The sequence below is a fragment of the Melospiza georgiana genome, chromosome Z (genome assembly GCF_028018845.1).
Source record: "Melospiza georgiana isolate bMelGeo1 chromosome Z, bMelGeo1.pri, whole genome shotgun sequence".
NCBI lineage: Eukaryota > Metazoa > Chordata > Aves > Passeriformes > Passerellidae > Melospiza > Melospiza georgiana.
In genome coordinates, this window is record NC_080465.1 from 27,207,280 (window position 1) to 27,223,563 (window position 16,284).

The following is a 16,284-nucleotide window of genomic DNA, read 5'->3' on the forward strand; positions in this document are numbered from 1 at the left end:
CATAATTTCAGATCAGCTTAGCATCATTTTTCTGAAACCATATGTCACCTGATGGCTCAGGGAACACACTGGCATATGGAGCCCTTCATGCTTTAAGCGCCAGCTTGAATGCAGCCCAGGTCTGTAACAACCAGCACTGCTCTGTCTGGAGGCTGTTGGGTAATCTGTGTGAAATAAGTTGGCCATCTCAGATCAGACCTTACAGCAAAGTTGTCCACCAGAACGTGACCACTGCAGATGGCTCAAACTTGCCCTTCTGTCAGTGCTATCAGCAAGTCAGCCAAAGATTAAATCAGCACTGTACATACATGAGCGTTCACTCGGCAGAAATCAGTCTCCCAAGCCAGGAAACTGAGAGTGGACATGCAGGGCACTGCCTTGGAGAAGGTCCTTTCCTCAGCCAGCCATCTCCAGCTCCTCTGAGTTAGTGTTGCAACGCTCGCTCCAAGCTCTTCCTCCATCCAGATTTAACCCATCAGGTAGATCAGCTTTTAACACCTGCATTAATGTTCCACACATTGATGGTAGATCCTTAGTTAATACTCTGCTGTCCTAAGTCAAGATTCACATCCATGAGAAAGGTTTTGAAAAGGAGAATGCAGAATTAAACAGTGTCATTATGATGAGAGGTTCAAGCATGGAATAATTTTATGAAATTAAATAATTTTAATGAGGAAAAATACCATATGGTAACAAACAGCTATCTTTGAAATGCATCCAATATTAAATGCATCCAACACTATAAAATAATTAAATAATAATGTAAACACATGCATTGCAGTAGAGAATATTGAGGGACTAAGAAACAGAAAGTTTAAGGCTCCTCAGAAAATATTACCAGGGAGCACGTTCATAATTTTTAACAGAAGGGATTTTTGTCAATATTAAATGTGTGTTTTCTCTTTGCAGTGCTGAAAATATTGTATATCCATATTACTGGTTCTCAGTTAGGCTTCCAAAACTATAATTTTGGTTTTAGTTCCTACTGGAAAATCTATGAAGGCAGACATTTTAGTGCATAGCAGGACACTGATGTACAGCTGAGAAATTAAGCCAGGCAAATTAACTGATAATGCAGTTCTTTATGCACCTGTGGGATCTGTATCACAAAGGGGGCTGTAGGTGTTTACAAATAAAACAGAAACTGGGAGGTGATTTTAAGAACAGATCTGATCAGATTCTTATTATTTATGATCAGATTCTATTCCATGTATTTCCAGGTAACAAAAGAATTTACATGAAAGTATTAGTGTTAACAAATACTTAGTTCGTTGATATAACAGCTCATGTATACCTATTTACATGGGCTTTTCTTCTTTTTCTGGTACCAGATCTGTTGATGTTTTTTACCATTGCAACTTTGTTAAATAAATAGGCATATGACAGAAAGCAGCATACACACTTTACAGTTTGGGGGGGTTTTTTGCATTGCAAATTATATTATTATTTCAGAAAAGGCACCTATTATGTCAAGCACTATCCAGCTATCTAAGAATTCATACCCAGCTACAGAAGAGAGTTTGATCTGATAATCACCAGCTGTTGATACAAATTCTAGGCATGTTTTCTGCCAAAGTATTTGATTTCAGATTACTTATACAACTATAGTATGTTCATGTAATATGTATTGCATTTACTTTTTCCTTTTCAAATGTTAACTTTTGTCTTGTATTTCCATCAAATATGGAGTTCAGATTTTTAAAGGTTTTTGCAAATGGAGTATGAACTATAGTTTCTTCCACTTCTATCTGCATTATCCGGATAACAAGGTGTTCTCCTCTTAGTTACAGAAAATGTAAAGGGCAGTTTAAAGCCCTTTAAAAGATATGTGCATGGATTAATTTAAGACTTACTAAAAGAAGATTAATAACAGTATGTCCATTTCTTATTTACCGCACAATATGGAATTTCAGCAAAACAATACCTTTTAACACTAAGTTGGGTTGAGCACAATAAGAGTACACATTTTTCCACAGGTACAGTAATGATGATGAAACATGAAAAACAGACATTTGTCTCAGTAGGCTAAAGAGCCTATATGAGCATCAGAAACAGAAGATGTGTGATGTGATCAATTTTGGCATGAAGAACTGGGATTTTTCAGCTACACGAAGTAAAATGTAATCAACATAGAAGCTGACACTTGTATTGGAGAGTTGGTTGGTACCTTCTGTTGCATCTATTTTGTATTTGACTATTTTTTCTTTCCTACTTTAAAATTTAAAAAAATCTCAGCAGTTAGGTAAATGGTAGATAAAATGCATATATCTATCTTTAATTAAATAATTCACAGAACTGAAAAAGAATAGCATGTCATCCCTTCCCCAAAGATGGGATGGTTAAGTATTCAGGTTGAGTCCTCATTAATGGTCAGGCTCAAGCACAAATTGTGCTTGAGGTATCTTTTCTCTGACAGGAGCCTTACTATATCATGATGTAACATACCTGTCCCTTTTCCCGAACCTTTAGCAGGAGGACTCTTTTTTTGTTTCCCTTGGACTAGAAAAATTCAACAATTTAACTATTATTTTAAACCTTTCTCGCATGAGACCCACACACAGGCAGCAAAGAGTGGTGGAAGAGAACCTGGGAAGATATCCTGGGTAAAGATCAGACAGATGGATGAGCCTGATGAGACGCCTAACTGCTTAGCTGGGGACACTTAATGCCTTGCTAGGAAGGTCCCTGTGGGACAGCAAGTTCGAGTGACCACAGTGCCCTGACAGTAATGAGGCCAGGACAGCCGTAGACTGTGCAAGCCAGAGGTAACTCAACAGCTTGAAGGCTGCCTTTCTTTCTCTTGGTGCTTGTTAAGCCACAACTGGAATACTTCATCTTGTTTTTCAGCTCAAGAAGAGCACTGAAGAACTGGGGAGAGCCCAACAAAGATACACCAAGTTGGTTAGAGGACTGATGAATATGATACACAAAAAAATGCTGAAGAAATGTTATGGTCCTTGACTAGAAGAGAGGGAGCTGAGCAGAGACTTTATGACAGTATTCCAGTAGCTAACAGGAAGGTGCAGAGATGAAATTACTCTCTGCACAGGAATGCACAGGTGCCAGAACACCCAAGACACACAAGGTGCTTCAGGAGAAATTCCATCTGGATATAGCAAAAACAATACTTCATATGAGGACACAGTCCTGGGCAACCTGTTTGAGAGAGGGAGCTGGGCCAGATGGCCTCCAGAAGTCCCATCTTGCCCCCGCCATTCTTTGATTCACTAAATCATGGAAGTGGTGGAATATTCCTTGCTGGAGACACTGAAAACTCATGTTGACACTGCCCTATCTAATCTAATCCAGAGTCTCATTTTCAATAGAAAATTGGATAAGGTGATTTCCAAGGATTCCTTGCAATATAAACTTTTATGTCATTTCTGTAAAATGGAATACAACGTATCTATTTACTTATATTTTTTATTTCCTTGCAATCAGATTAGAACAAAAGAAAAAAAAAGTTATCTGAAGCAAAAATTTCAGGGGCAAAAAGCATAATAAACCAGTGGGTTTGGAACTGTTCAGATCTATTACTCAGTTCAGTATAGACCTGTGTCTGTGCAGCTGCTACCCTGCCTCACAACAGTCCAGAGGCTTCTTTTCCTGCTATGGGCCAGACACCAAACCACATAGCAGATTGCTGCCATCACAGAGACTGTGGCTGAAGTCTGGTCAGAACAGAAATAAGAAAATCAGTTATGTTCAAACTATAAATTCGCATTGAAAAATTTAGAAATATCAGTATATTTCAAAATCATTTTAAGTGCCTCCAAAAGTAAGAAAAAAAAAATAGTATCTACCTGTTTAGGCTTTCAGAGCTCTAAGAACTACATCCCTTTTTAAATAGGCATCCATTTCATTTTTGAAATGCACTTTTTATACTGATTGCTAGAAAGGGCAAAATCTATTATGGGAGTGCCACTGAGTAAAGAGTGAGCATACTCATTGCTTTCTGGGAGTTGGAAAAGGATGCTAGAAGAGGATACATGGCTATTAATTTGTTTAGAATGCAATATCTGTTTAGATTGCAACCCTTGAGCAAAAACAATCACAAAGAGAATTGGCTACATTTTTGAAAATTATTACAGACTCTACCTTTTCAAAAAGCTTTAATCAGTGAATAGGGTTTCTTGGCTTCACCTCAAGGCTGTTGCCATTAAGAAACACCCTTTTCTAGTATAAAGTTACCTATTTCCAGTACTTCCATAACCTCACCTATTAGTGTGGTACTTGCTTCTCCTCTTTGACCAACCCTGAACTCAGTGTTGCATCCTTTTCCACATAGCAATATGATTTTTCTCCTGTGAGTACGAGAACCACATATGTTATTTCTTTTAGATTTCAAGTTTCCAGTCTGAGGAATAATCAAAAGAAATCACAGTTCTGACGTGATTTAGCATAAAGAGCTCAAAACTAGCTACAGTACAACCCAGACAATTTATTTTCTCTCTCCTCTCTGCTATTACATCCAGAAATCCACTCTCATTTATTTTGTTGCTTCCATAATTTTGTTATTCATCACACTTTCTGATAAGTTTTCCAGACTAAAGATAAACCCATATTAAACATTATTTGCTGTGAATGCTAACAGCTTGAAATACACCACTGATGTATACAGCTTGTTCCATCATTCTAAGTATGCCATAGATCAAGCTATCTACCTGTGATGGTGAGTATATTAAATCACTTGAAGTTCCATTTGCATGATCATCTTTCCAAACACTCTTGCTGTGGTGCTGACTCAAGCACTTTGAAAGGTGCACTCGAAATTACTGTTTAAAAAAAAAAGTGAACATTGTCTCACTGAGTATGCAGGAAATTAAATGTGTTAGGACTTATCCATTTCAAATTAGATTCAGCACATAACTGTCTAACATGAGTGCACCTAGCCATAGTTTACATTTGTGTCTCCAGTAAGCTTTTTAATCAAAAGTAATTTAGTGCTAAGTGTATTGAAAAGCCTTTCATTAGCCATCGATGGAACTTGATTTATTCATATGCTGTGCAACATATGTTGCTGATGCAGTCATCTACCACATCGCCAATTTTAAATCAGTCTTTCAGTTTTGGGTGGATATTTATGCAAAGGAGAGGTGATCAGTCCTTGGATGATCTTCATGGCCCTCCTCTGGACTCACACCAACAGGTCCATGTCCTCCCTGTGCTGGGACCCAGAGCTGGATGCAGGTTCCAGGTGGGCTCTCCCCAGAGCAGAGCAGAGGGGCAGAATCCCCTCCCTCCCCTGCTGCCCACGCTGCTCTGGATGCAGCCCAGGACACGTTTGGCTCTCTGGGCTGCAGGCTCCCAATGATGGTTTGTGAAGAGTTTCTCAACGACCAACACCCCGAGCTCCTTCTCTCAGGGCTCTCCTAAGACTTGTCCTTGTTGAACTTCATGAGATTTGCACAGACCCACCTTTCAAGGCTGTGAAGATCCCTCAGGATGACATCCCTTCTCTCCAGCATCAGGAGACTGCATTGCACAGCTTGGTGTCTTCAGCAAAATTTCTGGAGCTGCAACTCCATCCCACCACCCCCATACTTACAAAGATGGTAAACGGGTGTTATACACAAACATCTCTTATAGTTCCCACGTTCTCCTGCTTGTCAGCTGTGCACTTTTTAAAAAACCCACTTAGACGCCTTGTATTTCTGTTACCCACCCTCAGACTGAAAAAGCCCCGAACAAAATACAACAAAAAACCACAAAGAAATGAACAAAAAAAAAATCAACCCAATTTTGCCTAGTTGGGTTTAAGTCCTTCAGACGAAATTTCTCAGACTGTAGGACTGATATGCTACTGGGTTTCTATTGAGGTTGTTTTAACTTCACTGAAGTCAAAATTTCAACTTCTGTTTATACAGCAAGAATCAAGAAGTGTCGCTTTAGGTTTGCATGACCCAAAGAATGTCAGGAAATGAGAATCATATTGCCAGTCTCATAGCAGTATGCAAATCACTTGTGTTACCAGTCAGATGGAAGCATGGATAAATAGGCATATTACTTTGGTGGCTCAGATAACTCCACAAGACCATGTGTTACCTCACACATTTATGGTAGCAAAAGATGCATTTTTGAAGTGTTTTTGAGAAAGTGCTGAGTGTTTTCAGCAAATTGAAAATTAATGTGTTTCAATATATTAAAAAATTCCTAGATATTTTCTAAAGACAGGCTATAATGAGGCAGGCCAGCCAAGTTGTGTGAAGAGTTTCTTACTTGACTAAAATAAGAACAGTAAGAACTATTCAGATACTCTAGTGGAGAAAATCAGTAGACTTTTGTCAATTTAGGGGACTAGGAGGGTAAAAGAAGAGACAAGCAGCCCACCAGCATTGAAAGTGCATTTCCATATATCCTGAGGAAACCAATACAGGTAAACAAGCATCTCCCAAAACAGTTGCATCATTGCTAAAATCATATAATTTCACGTGTGGCTTCATTTCCTCAGTACTGACCTTGCATCTCCCTCAAAAGTTTAAATTGAGGAAAAGAAATTGAATTTTTTCACTCTGTTTTCATCACCACCACTATGAAGGACAAAAACTTGCTTTTACATACTTTTGCTATGTGCCCATATCTCTGTCTGTTTCTGCCAGTCTCTTTCCCTTTAGCAATATTTGAACTTTATGTTCATTTTCAGCCAAATAAGACAAAGGAGTCTCAAAGGAAGTTTCTTGGAAATAGGCAGGCAAGGAAAAGAGAGAGGCCGCATTAGCAACCCAAAGATGGAGAGGCTAAGGCATGCATTCTGACATTATTAATCACCTGAGATACCCCCAGAAAGAGAAACTTGGTGTTCCCCAGCAGTCTCTGAATATTCCAACTGCCAGCCAAGATTAGATTGGAGCTCATACCTATTAGACCCCATAAGGCACAGTCATCCACTGGGAACTAGGTCTTAATAGCATTGTGGTTTCTGGAGGAGCTGTTTTTCTCTCCCCCTCTCCCTCACAGTCATGCTCCCTCTTTTTTCATTGTCTCAAAAATGAGCTTCATTTTTTGTGCATCTGTGATGAACTGTTGAAAGTGTGCTAAAACAGCCTCCATGGCTGTCTGTCACCCTGATTCCACTTTGCTTCTGTGGTGAAATGCAGCCTCTGAGCCCTTCTGCTCCCCATACATTACTGCACCCAGCCCCTGGGACCAACAGCCTCTGCTTATCCATTACTTCATGCAAAGAAGGGAGGCACTAGAGCCCAGCAGTAATAAAGGGGCAAGGATTACCTTCTGTGCTGGCTTGAAGGGAGTTTTCCCTGTCTTTCATCACTAGGAAAGTATTCTCTGCCTACCTCCTTTGACAAGAGAACTTCCTTCTTGCTCACTTGTTTGCCCCACAAAGACATTCCTAATCTGTAAGGGACTGACTGGTCATTTACAATTTTTGCGTAAGTTAGGATGCTCCCAAAAGCAATCTTGAACTAAGTTGAGTGGAGAAAGTCATATAAAGACAGGAACAATTAATTTGCAATGATTTCATATTTAAAAAGGGTATTTTTTGAATTATGGATGGACATAATTAACTTGTATTTTGTATATAGAGTCATCTATCTCAATAAAATAATACTGTCTGATCAAAGACAAATTCTATGATACGGAATGTCTCAGGGAAAGAAAACATATATTTTACAAAGCAGTTCTATTTTTGCACATTAATCCAGCAACATTAAAACAATGCACAATGATTTTAATTTAAGCAAAATAATCAAAACTATTTAATTAAATCGAGGTTTTGTCATATGGAACTTTTAAATATTTTATTCCATCAGCAAAATCTGCTGAGGCGTGTGGAAGATCTCTGTATCTAAAGCAGATGGAAACAGATTCTGGATACACATTGCCATCTTGTGGAGCCCTCCCTGACAGAGCATGCTGCAGAAACCTGAAGGTTTGCTTTACTCAAGAACCACTCCGTTTGGAGCTGGTATGGATGTTCAACATAAAAGAGTTTTCTAAGAAGCATAAGCAGCAGATAGTCTTACACGCAGAATGTGCTGTCAGATAGAATGTTGCAGTTCAGGCCTGCTGAATCTCTTTTGGGAAGTAAGACAAAAAATCTTTCACTCTCAAAGCACTGCTTCAAATCAGAAGTAAAACAAATAAATGCACTTGTCTCTTCCATTTTACAAGAAGTGTATAACTGCTAAAGTGCTCTGTTTCACATTTAAGACCACACACAACAAGCAAGGGACTGAACATTTATTGTGCTCAGAGAGGTGTATCCTTTAGGGCAGGTTTGAAGAACAGTGGGACAATGGGAAAATATCTAAAGCCCTCCTACTTAAGAGCTAGCAATTTGTAGACACAGACATGCCATTTTGTCAGCTTGATGAGTTTCCAAACATGACATTTCTTTCAAAAAATGAGATATTTAGCAACAAGCTCAGATGAGTCAGGGAGTTCTTTGTGGAGTGATCAATCAATATCAAATAAAGCAATCCACAGAAATATGAGTCATATCACCATAATACAGAGGAAATAAAAGATCTAGCCCTTCTGGCTCTTACTCTGTTTGTTGCCTTTTATTTGCTTGGTCTCTGTTTATTCTTGTCATTAAGAGTGATTTCCAGCTATTGTACTTCAATTTTAGTTTCTTTGGGTTTTTTCCTTTACAGTCAACTCAGAGATGAAGTTTTTGTCCTCCTGATACAATATTAAACAACCTCCAAACTGCAAACTCCCAATTTCTTTTCTCCTGAGTCAACTAGTGTTAGCTCTAAAGCCTTTTAACTGTGAAGTAAGAAAGCCCAGAACACCCTCTAGCAATATTACTATTAAATATATAAATTGGGACAGCCGGTACACTACAGCTGTGCCAAAGACAGGAACAGTGTGAGAGACAGGAACAGTGTGAGAGATGGTGTGTTCTTCTGCACTTTTTTTTTTGACAAAGGCTATCCTCACAGAGGTTTCATAATACTTAAATCAACAATTTGCTGAAAAGCTGGTGAAAGCTGAACCCCAAAAACAATAACAATAATGGACAGCCAATCTGTGGTCAACATGACTGAGATGTGTGGTAGGATGAAAATCATCCCCACATGGAAATGAGACAAATGGTTTGCTAGGCAGACAACATGGTTTGGCTGAGCAAGATGTGGCTGCTGTGTGAAAAGAAAAGAGCAAAGATAAATCCACCACACCTCAAAAGATAGCTTTGGAGTGATTCAGTGATACCTTCAAGATTAGGCAAAGATGAAGTCACCCACTTTTAATCAGTGCAACACAGAGTATGCACTGTTCAGCCTAGAGATTAAACAGAGTAATTGGTAGCTGTGGTCTTTTTTTGTAGACTACCACCAGCGAAAAGGATAAAAACAGTCCTTCTTTGCTGCAAGGTGATATCATCAGAGGTGATGTTATCAAGAAGGGATGTTACAGGTGTGTACAGCACGTACTGGTAAAAACAACAACAACAGTATCACTGTTCACTAAGCAGAAGGAAAACAGATTTGGACTGACATGAAGTTGTACTTGAGTATGGCTGTGAAGAAGAGTTTGCAGGCTGCATTTAATAACATCTACAATCAGTAAGTTCTTACTGAGTGTTGATTCAGTTGCTTTCAAATAAGTAGAAAGGAGAAGAAGCATAAATAGAGATGCCAGAAGAACATGCTAGTAGTTACATGTACTTGATATATCAAGCATATTTAAATTTCAGCAAACTTCTAGGCAAAACTATACCCACTGATTGCAGTTCTGTATAGATCAACTGCATCTTGCATTATATATTTCTATGAATTTAGTGTTTTATGCTCCAATGTTTATTGCAGTGGTTTTTTTCAATTTTTGCCCAAAAGGAGGAAATAATATAATTGTTTTTTCCTTATATACCTTCTTTAAAATAATTGTTACTACCAAGCAGGATAGGCTCAATGAAATTAGGAAAAAATGTTCAGAATTCCATTCACAGACGGGGTTGGCAAATAGGATCATTTAACAACCTACATTATGAACTGAGCAATTTTGTTAGCAGCTTCATCGAAAGAATAAATATACTGTCACATAACGTCAGTGATTCAGAATGAAGTGTTATAAATGTCAATTTTTACAAACTATGGTGGCAAATGTTAAAAAAAAAATATCTTGGGTTATTTTCCCAGTCACTGTATAAAGGTGATTCGTTATATTCCCCTAATTCCAAAAGTTGTAACTATAAAGAATACATCTTTGGCACATTCACAATGCACCTCTTGCAACCACCATACATTATACTCATACAGTGAACTAGTTAACAATGACTGCTGGCACTAAAATTTTCTCTCTAATTACAGCTGGTTCAGAAATGCTCTGATTCCAGATACTATGGAACATGAAGTAGAGAATCTTACATCATAAATGCTTTACTAGCATAATTTCTGCTGACACTAGACATACAGGAACAAACAAAAAGCATTTATCCTACTAACATTCTTGTGCATCTCAGTTTCCTTTGAATATAGCTCAGTATAAAGTTAACCCTGAAACTTCCATAGCTACAAGAACAATCATATTGTTGCTGTACAACATAGACTAAGCAAATTAGAAAAAAACAAACAAGCAGAACTACATAACTCAGGGTAAATAAAAACCAAAATCAGTATATCAGACTCCCTGTCACACATCTGTATGAGGTGGTATGTCCTGTTACCTGAGAACAAGGTTTGATTTCTAGCATTCTGCAAGGATATACAGCAGAATATATGCAGAAACAGGGGATCTTTCTGCATATATTCTGCAGTTTCTAAGACAAAATACATTTATACGCAACCATACAAAACCTCTACCTATAACCCAACATTACAGCCGAGAAAATCTCAGAGTATCTAAGGCTTTGACCCGGAGGACAAGAAAAGCTCCTGGAGGGAGTAGGTGCTTGTAGAAGATAGAGACCAGAAGGCTCTGCCAAAAGATTCTTTTTGAAAACAGAAGAGGCTCACATTCTTTTTTTTTTTTCTCTTTTTAATTTTTTTTAAATTTCTTCCTAAGGAGAATATCAGATTTAATTGAGACTGTAGGCCAGTAATATCATTAAACACAGTCATCAACCAATCACAGCAGCCAAAATCAAGTAGTGGGCCTCTGATCTGCCTGCCACAACAGTGGTGTAAGGAGATTATCTCTCTTTTTGAAAGATTGTAATTTATCCAGATTTTTAACATTATTAGCAATGGCAGATTTGGCCCAGCTTGTTCAGGGGCCACTAGGGCTTGCAGTACACACACAACAATGCACAGATGTGCAGTGAAGTTGAAAAACGTGTTCTGACTTTTTACAAAGAGTGTACAATGAATATTAAACAATCCCCTGAAGTTCACACTGCCACTCCCCAGAATCCCTATTATACACTGCACTTTGTGTAATGTTAATGACTATTTAAACTAATTCATAGTGGGTGTGTAAAGAATCAGGGCAGTGACAGGGATACAGCATATTATAAGTGCAAATTGTACTGCAGCATTACATATTCATTTCCTGTCTTCTTTATTTCATGAGGACTTTTTCTTTCCAAATCTGAAAGAAAGGCCATTTTTTATTTCCTTGAGGGACAGAAAATGAGGTTTCCACATCAAAATGGTTAAGATATACCCATAGGCCAATTTTGATTTAGGAAAAAGGAAAAGCTGCCATGTACTAGAATACCATGTCAAAGGCTGGGGAGATCAATTGAATCACAAAGGGAAGGGATAGGAAGCTTCATTAAAAGTGTGGTATATGGAAATTCCATGTAATCCACAATGTTTTGTAACCTCATATTTGTATTCTACATATATTTGCATCAGAATTCAAAGAATTACAGCACCAAAATATCAGGAAGCTTTAGCTAGGAAATAGGAAGCAAAGTGATGTAAATATACAATTGCTTACATAACTAGAAAGACCACATTCATGATGTACAATCTGTGTTAGCATATGTCACTTTTTCCTTCCATATTCTGAAACATACCCCAGCTAATACATCAATCAGAAGTAGAGTCTAAGGATTTCATTTTCTGGAGTTCAATTCAGCTTCCATTTATTAACTCAAAAGTGCATTATTGTCCTTTTTAGTTGTTAGAGAGTTTTTTTTCTGACAGGTTTTCTTGTGGCTTGAAAGAACTAGCGTTCAGACAGTCTTCATTTTAGGCTGTAGCAAACTAGAGTTAATAGGATCTACCCAATCCTGTCTTTGTGCCTCTATTCTTTCAGTGGGTGCCTTCTCCAAATCACCACTCCAGTAAACCCCAGTCTAAAATTAACTCATAATTGGATAAATATATCTTCTGATAAATGCTGCCTTGAAAAGGCAGTCACAACCTAAATTTCTTTTTTCGTGACAGCAGGGACTTGCACAAAACTGAATTGTGAATTCTCTTCCAAGCGTAGTAGCACAAAAATGTGTGCAGCTGGCAACTACGGAGTATCCAGAGGAACCTACTCGGTGTCAGAGAAAGTTCTGCTCTCTCTGAAGGAGAAGCAAGGGCTTCTAAGAAGATGTACTTTTTCAACACAAACACGAACACAAGATCTTAAATGTAGGGACAAAGCTACAACTTTAAATGTAGGGATACTCTACAACTTTCACACCCTGGTATTAGATATGGCTCTATGTTTTAGTTTGAGATACATTATATACAGCACACTACATTTCTAGGGAGGAAGATCTTTGCTAGAAATATGTCCACATTTCTCTATTACATTCTCATCTTAACTTATCAGACTCATTCACTACTTTCTTTTTCATCTTTACATGCTCGAAGCAGCACAGTGGCAGGCAAACTGGCTGCAACAAGAACTGTGCTTTTTCCAGCACAGAGATTCTAATAGCATTGCTGCTTTGGCTTTTCAAAATGTTCATGAAGTGGGAGGGATGGAGAGGACTGATCAGTACCTTGCTGAATGCATTTGCAAAAGTTAGAAACAAAGTATTGGGGAAGAGAGGGAAGGGAGAGACAACTAATCTAAATCCTTTTTAAAAATCAGGTTGTTATCTAGCTCTCCTTGATGTTTACTCAATTTATAGCATCTTCTTCCCTAATTACAATAATGGGGATCTTCATTAATATTTGAGCAGATGCATAACCTACTTTTTTTACTACTCTGTACATGTAATTTTAAAGCCAGACAGCTTATTTTAAAGACTCGTTCTTCTTTCAAGCTGCAATTCTGGGAAAAAATTCTGAGCACAGAAAAAAAACCCAGGAAAGGCTTGTGTTGCCTGCACACAGCTCCTGCCAAATGTATTCCAGCAGGATTTTATTTTACCAGCAGGACTTCATTATACAAGCATTTTAGCAAAAAAATTATGCAGCTAAAGGGCAAGAAAAAGACTGTAGGAGAGTGGGGGGAGGGGTCAAGAAAATCTAAATATTGAAAAACAAGAAAGAAAGACAAGTAAAAATAAAGAAGCAGAAGGGCCAGTCTTTTACTGAAGCCACATAACAAAAATAAGATTACACAACGTTAGCCACCTCCAGTCTGACTGAAATTTCAACACCTGAGCAGCGCTGAGCTGTGCTTTCCTGACACCATGTGGTTTGTCTGTAGAGGTGCATTCTGTTGGTCACCTGAACAGCCCTCAAGGGGGGCTTTTTCCTTATATACCTTCTTTAAAATAATTGTTACAACCAAGCAGGATGGGCCCAATGAAAATAGGAAAATTTTATGGTTTTAAACCCAATAGTCTCAGCCCACTCTCAGCTGTATTACAAGTCCTAGGATGGTCTTTCATAAGAGACCCACATTATGCCACCTTAACTTTTTTTTCATTTCACTCCAGCCCTTTATATTTCAAATTAATTTCCTTTCATTTATACTCAAAATTCAGATTATATATACTTGAAAATTCAGATTATATATACTTGAAGTATATATACTTCAATTCAGAAGTCAGATTAAGCATTTTAAAAGATCCTAAGAGGAACCATATGCACATTCTGTGAAATAAAACACCTACAATTTAAAAACTAATTCACAGCAGCAAAAAGAGCCCCAACACAAGTTAAACCCAAGACTGACATGTAACAGACTTGACCCCTCCTGTACTGCTATCAGAGAAGCACACCAGAAAACAAAACATATCAGCCAAGAAGAACTGCAAAACAAATTGCCAGCATGATTGTCACTTTAAGATGATTTGTGCCCCAAATTTAATGATTACTGAGACCCAGATGTCTTTAGACTCTCTCAGCTGTAAAAAAATCTGCTCTTATTAACTGCGATCAGCGCTCAGGAAAAAAATCCACTTTCCTTTTAAATGTTTTTGTCTAATTAACAATTAAAATGACTAAAATTATGTTTATTTCTGCTTCATGTAAAGCAGCCATCACCACAGCTCCTATGCATCTTCAAATCTTTATGTCATTCGATGAATGCTTCACAATGGACCCTGAACTCCTTGCCTCTCCAGTGGACATTTAAACCAAACATGTTCAAATTCTCATTTTCTGACGGATTTGTTTGATTTTTAACCTTTCTATTAATGTCAGCAGTAGCATACAAACAAAGAAGATGTTCCTAACAGGTAAGAATTGCAAATTGCAGCTTTAATTCATTTTTATTTCCTCCATTAGCTTACTTCACAGTCAGGTGACTTCATTGAAGGACCTTTCTCATCTGCCCAGGGCTTTTTAACCACAGCATTTACATCTTGATCTTCTGCATCAAGATGTAAATGCAAAACAAATAAAGTCTCTTGAATGGATATTAGAAGTGAAATAAGAGACTATGTAGAATCATGGAAAACATAGCAACTTCTGGTAGTGTATTTTTTTATGAAATAGGAATTAACTGCAGCATTTACACCAGATAAAGATGGCATCTATCACCAGTTTCAGATATAAATCATTACAGCAGCTTTACTCCAGTGTCGATCAGCATTTCCTCAGTATTCATATTAACTCACTGCTTTGCAAGACTCATCTTTGGTAATTGAAGGCACTTTCTTTCTTCAAAGAAAGTCAGTGTTGTGAACATATCATTATCATATATAATTTCTGAATAGACTCACTTCCAATTCCATTTATTTTAATTTTTGTCCTCTGTTTTGAATTGTTATGTCCAGTGGACACTCTTAACATCCTCAAGGGGGAGCCATTTTCTCAATGAGACATTTCTACAAACAAACAAGAAATTAAACTGATTTCTATTACAGTATTAAGTATTTCATTGATATCAAGTAGCAAGATGCAACCACAGAATAAATAAAACAAAACAAAATTTACTGTTTAGATAGAACCTGAACCACCATGGCATGTCTTTAGAATCCCCTCAGTAAAAGTTTGTCTTGCAGGGGCACAGCATGCTATGATCAGAGAGTGTACCCAGCAGATTTTGGGCTTAAATGTGGGGATTTCCGTACCCAGCGGCTGCAAGGGTGCCCTGCAGGGAGGAATTCAACATCTGTGCTGTGTAGTTACAGCTGTTTCTAGCTGGCTCTGCAACCACTGTGCACACCATGTCCCACACCAAAATTTCAAACAACCACCCGGCGCTTCTGTTGAGACATGTTTATAAAATGTGACAGCTGCCAGTAAAGCATTAACAGAGAAGACATGATGGGGATGTTGTTGATGGCACGGATGGAGATGTGCTCTTCAGAGGTTCTCCATATGCAGAGGAGCTGTACTGAAGGGACTGCAGCCCACAGTACAGATGCCCTGAAGGGACTGTGGTCCACTAGTGACACACACCAGAGCAGGGACAGTCCACTAGTGACACACACCAGAGTAGGGACAGTCCACTAGTGACACACACCAGAGCAGGGACAGTCCACTAGTGACACACACCAGAGCAGGGACAGTCCACTAGTGACACACACTAGAGTAGGGACACTCCTGAAGAGCTACAGGCCATAGATGGTCACTACCAGTAGTGAGACATTTCCAAAGGGATTATGACTTGCAGAGAACATATGCCAGGGCAGAAACTTCCCAAAGAGGTGGCTACCCATGCATAAACCACACTGGGGCAGGGGAAAACAAGAAGAAAATATTGGCAGAAATAAAACACTAGGTATAAAGCCCCAACTCCAGCTCCCCAGATTGTGACTGTTTTGCTTATGAATGGCCCCTGAATGGAATTCCACCAGCTCAAGATAATCTTAGATCATGTGAGAGGTACATGAAAGGTGGATCCCCCACTGGCTCTTTCTGCACACTCAGAGATAATGGGTTTGTTCCAGGCCTAGAATTAAGAGTTTCACAAATACTTGTTTCCTCCAAGTGCTACTAGATACCCCAATCTTCTGAAAGACTATTAAATCTGAAAAATTATTATGTGTAAATCACACAAAATATATGTTGCATGATTTCCTCTTTTTAAGGT